Below are 5,292 nucleotides of genomic sequence, written 5' to 3'. Positions count from 1 at the left end.
TTAAGCTCAAGGAGTTCATGCGGCGGCATTTTGTAGGGTCGCTTGGCTATAGGAGTGGTGCCTGGTTTCAAGTCGATGATGAATTCGACAGCTCTAGCAGGGGGAATCCCTGGAAGTTCTTCAGGGAAGACGTCGAGGAATTCACGCACGACGGGAATGTTTTCAATGCCCTCGAGTGGTGCAGCGTTCAATGCATTCAATGCATAGAGCCTTGCCTCGGCATTTTGCACCAGATGGGCTTGGTAAGTAACTATCTCATCTGAAGGGTGTAGCAGATGGACGGTCTTAGTGGTGCAAACGATTGAAGCAGTATGCGCTTTTAACCAATTCATTCCCAGAATGAGATCGATGCTACAAGACTTCAGTACGATGGGAGAGACAAGAAATTCCAGTCCTTCGATTTCAACAGGGACGTCGTTGCAAATCATGGAGGTTCGACATTGGCCCGCAGGGGTGTGTACTAATAGTGAAGCATTCATGTCTTCGCTTCTAATGCCATGCAGGAATGCAAATTCTGCTGATATGAATGAATGGGATGCTCCTGTATCAAATAAAACGGATGCTGGTACTGAATTTACGAGGATAGTACCCATCACAGTAGCAGGCTGGTCTTGAGCTTCGTTGAGATCAACGTGGTTGGCATGAGCACGACCATAAGACTTAGCATTGTTGTTGCGGGGCTGGTTGTTACCACGGCCAGCTGCTGAAAGGGCCAGTTGATTCTGGTTCTGATTCTGATAGCAGTTCCTGGCAAAGTGACCCGGTTGACCACACTTGTAGCACAGACCATTATCGGGAGTGGGAACAGGAGCCCCAGGTGGGGGAGCTGGTAGCCTTGACTGCCTAGATGGTGGAGGAGGCAGACGAGGCGCAGCATAGGTTTGCCTTGGGGCAGATGCATTTGGATGGTACATGCTGTTCGGGATCCATATCTTACGCTTCTGTGAGGGCGAGCCCGAAGATGAGCCCGTGTCACGGTCGCGCCTGTGAGAGCTCTGGTATTCCTGCAGACCAGTTTCGACATTGATGGCCTTGTTCACCAAGGTGGCGAAATCAGCAAAGTCATGCACTAGAAGTGCGAGCTTGATGTCAGCTTGAAGGCCATCACGGAACTTCTCCTGTCTGCGTGCATCAGTTGCAATCACTACTGGAATCAGCTAATTTTCCACCTGCCGACTCTTTGCCGTCTGCTAGCTGACGGCAAAGAAGCTCTTTGCCATCAGCTACCCAAAAGCAGACGGCAAAGAAACGGCAGACGACAAAGAACCTCTTTGCCATCTGCGAGCTCTTTGCCGTCAGCCAGCAGACGGCAAAGAATCTTTGCCGTCCGCTGGCAGACGGCAAAGAGTGAGGTGGCCCCCACCCCCCGCCCGTTTGGAAAAAACTTAACGGCCCACCTCTTTGCCGTCCGCCAGCAGACGGCAAAGAGGCAAAAAGGGCGGACGGCAAAGATAGGCGGACGGCAAAGAGGGCACTACCTAACGGCCCGTACCCCCCGCCCGTTACTCACTTCTTCTCTCCTCGCCGTTCTCTCCTCCCACCCCGCCGCCGCCGCCCGCCCGCCCCGCCCCCCGCCGCCCCGGCCCGACCTCCACCGCACCCTCGCCGCCTCGACCTCCACCGCACCCTCGCCGCCTCTTCCACATCGCCCCGCCCACACCAGCCCGTGCCGCCGCCGCCGACCCCGTCCGGCGTAGCCGGCCTCCCCGCCGCCCCGCACCCCTCCCCAACCTCCATCGCGGCCCCGCCGCTCCTTCCACGTCGGCCAGCCGCGCCGCGGCCGTCCAAGCCCCGTACCGCCGCGCCCGTCCCCGCCCCCGACGCCCGACCAACCGCCGCTGCCGCTGCAGCCGCGGGTCGACCGCCCCCCGAGGAGCGCCGCCCATCGCTGCCCCTCCCCTCCCCATCGCTGCGCCGCCTTGCTGCCGCCCCGTCGCCGCCCCCTCCCCGACCCGTCGCCGCCCCCCACGGTGAGCCCCTGCCGCCCCCCTGTGTCCTATTTTTTTTCTGTTTTTTTGTTTTTCTTTTCTGTTTAGATAAGGTTTTTTAGTTTAAGTTTTTTCAGTTTAGAATTAATTAGTTTAGGTTATTTAGTTTAATTAGTTTAGGTTTAATAAGTTTAAATAGTTTAGTTTTAATTAGTTTAGGTTTTTAGTTTAGGTTTAGGTTATATAGTTAGCTAGATTAGATTAATTAGATTGGATTATATTAGACTAGTGTTAGGTTTTAGTTAAATAGTCATAATTAAAGGAAGTGAAAAAAGATGAAAAAAGAAGACGAAAAGTAGAATAAGTAGAAGGGGGAAGAAGAAGAAGAAGAAGAGGAGGAGGAGGAGGAGGAGGAGGAAGAAGAAGAAGAAGAAGAAGAAGAAGAAGAAGAAGAAAAGAAGTAGAAGACGGGGGATGAGAAGAAGTAGAAGAATGAGAAGAAGTAGAAGTAGTAGAAGAATGAGAAGACCCCCTGACCCCCTGACCCCCCAACCCCGACACCACACCCCGACACCCGACCCCGACTCCACCCCGACACCCGACCCCCTAACCCCCTGACCCCGATACGACACCCCGACCCCGAAACAGCACCCCGACCCCGACACGGCACCCCGACACCGACACGACACCCCGACCCCCGACACCCAGACCCCGAGACCCCGACCCCGATCCCGACCCCGACCCCGACCCCGACCCCGACCCCGACACCCCGACCCCGAGCCTGACCCGACACCCCGACCCCGACACCGACACGGCACCCCGACCCCGACCCGGCACCCCGACCCGACACCCCGACCCCGAGACCCCGACCCCGACACGGCACCCCGACACCGACACGACACCCCGACCCCCGACACCTCCCGAAAAGGTGTTCTTTGGCCTTCCAGAGGCCGACGGGGTCATATATTTGTGAATTATTAGTTAGGTCATATATTTTTCGATTTTGTTATGAAAAACATCATATATAATTGTGTTGATCGGGTAGTTTTAAATGTGCAGTTGTTTCATCGCTGCGAGGTTTGGTGTTCGACGACCTCGCCGTGCGTTTGACGAGCTCTGCCCCTTCGTTCGTGGGTGAGCACAAATGACATGTCCTCCTCCCCCATTAATTATTTGATCTATTCCGATGAAACTTGATAGCTAGCTATATATGTGTCTTGAATCATCAGTATGCGTAACCAATATGTGTCTCCCGTTCGAAAGCGTCATAGTTATAAATATGCATGCATTTGCATATTTATAACCTTGATTCTTTCGAATTGTCCAACGCTATCCATGGACAGCCCGAGTATGTTTAGATTGGGTTCGTTTTCCCATATGCTTTGCTCCGGATCCGACGCATAAATTTCGTCAGTGCCTCCCCTGTTGTTCTCCGGGTACACATCCTCTCTGTTTATTGCAGAGACGTGTATCAGGAGAACAGCGGGGAGGTGCTGCCGAAATTTTGCGTAGGATCCGGAGCATAGCATGGGAAAATGAACCCAATCTAAACATACTCGGGTGGGATTAGGACCTATCATTACCTATTAGAGTGTAGGTTGCATGGACGTAATAAAATTGACAAAGTAGATCAACTGATGAATATATACATGCTGAATTATATATATATATATATTTGTTGTGTGTCTAGTAGCTCTGAAAGTCAAGATGAGTGATCGTGCGTGGATGTACACCGGTCACACTGGTCAGAACAAATGGAGCACTGAATGGTTCACAAAAACCAAGGGGTTTGTGCGAGCCGCATTTGCAAATGGCCAGAGGAAAACCTGGTGCCCCTGTTTACGGTGCGGCAATTGGGAAAAGAGGACAGAGGCTGAAATGGGCAAACACCTGCAGAAGAGTGGTTTTACGCCCGATTATACGGTGTGGACATTTCATGGTGAGTCTGCCCAACGTGACCGAGCTGAGGTGGATCGTCGTCGCACCGACGAGCATGGTACCGGGATGGAAAACATGGTGCAAGACTTTGATGATGCTCGGGATTCGGACGAGGAGATGGAGGAATCTGCAAAGGCCTTCAATGAAATGTTGGAGTCTTCAAAACGTCCGCTCCATGAGCACACTGAGCTTTGTCAGTTGGATGCCATCTCACAAGTAATGGCTCTGAAGGCTCAGTTCAACTTGGGCAGAGAATGCTACGATGCAATGATGACAGTATTTGGACGCTTTCTACCCAAAGGCCATGTAATGCCTGCAAACCTGTACCAGTCGGACAAAATCCTCCGTGCACTGAAGATGCCCTATGATAAGATACATGCCTGTGAGAAAGGATGTGTCTTGTTTAGGCTTGACTATGCGGACTTGAACTATTGTCCCATTTGCAAGTCTTCCAGGTATGTTGTGGTAGACAACGGTATGGGTGAGAAGACACAGACCAAAATCCCCGTTAGTGTTCTTCGGTATATGCCAATCGTACCAAGACTTCAACGTCTTTTCATGGTCGAAGAGACGGCCAGACAGATGACATGGCACAAAACGGGCAAAAGAACCGAACTAGATGCAGATGGGAATCTGATGATTGTACACACATCGGATGGTGTTGCGTGGAAAAAGTTTGATGAATTACATGGTGACAAAGCGGCAGATCCGAGGCATCCTCGAGTCGGCATCAGCACGGATGGGTTCAGTGTGTTTGGTATGACGGCAGCCCAATACAGTTGTTGGCCCGTATTTGTCTTTCCACTCAATCTCCCCCCCGGACAGATTATGCAAAGAAAGAACATTTTCCTGACGTTGATAATTCCAGGGCCCAACTATCCGGGGAAAAATATGAATGTGTACATGCAACCGCTTAAGGACGAATTGCAAGAAGCCTGGGATAATGGGTTCAAGACATACGATGCCTATAGCAAACGGAACTTCATAATGCGTGTCTGGTACATGTACTCGACGCATGACTTGCCGGCGTATGCGCTATTCGTTGGCTGGTGTGTGCATGGAAGGTTCCCGTGCCCCACATGCAAGGGAGCTCTTGAGTTTCGTTGGCTTCAGGCCGGTCGCAAGTTTTCTTGCTTCGACATGCATAGACAGTTCCTGAATCCTCGCCATAAGTTCAGGAAAGACAAGAAGAACTTCATCAGAGGTAGAGTTGTCAAAAACTCTGCACCACCTGCATTGACAGGCCAACAGACCCTGGATCAGTTAAACGCTCTCGAGCCAGATCCAGAGCGTCCAGGGTACTTCAAGGGGTATAATTCTAAGCACGCCTGGACTCACAAAACATGCTTATGGGATCTGCCTTACTTCAAAGACCTCCTTTGCCCACACAACATCGACGTGATGCACACTGAGAAGAATATCGCCG

The sequence above is a fragment of the Triticum aestivum genome, chromosome 5D, assembly GCF_018294505.1.
Source record: "Triticum aestivum cultivar Chinese Spring chromosome 5D, IWGSC CS RefSeq v2.1, whole genome shotgun sequence".
Classification (NCBI taxonomy): Eukaryota; Viridiplantae; Streptophyta; class Magnoliopsida; order Poales; family Poaceae; genus Triticum; species Triticum aestivum.
Note: the sequence above shows the minus strand (reverse complement) of the source record.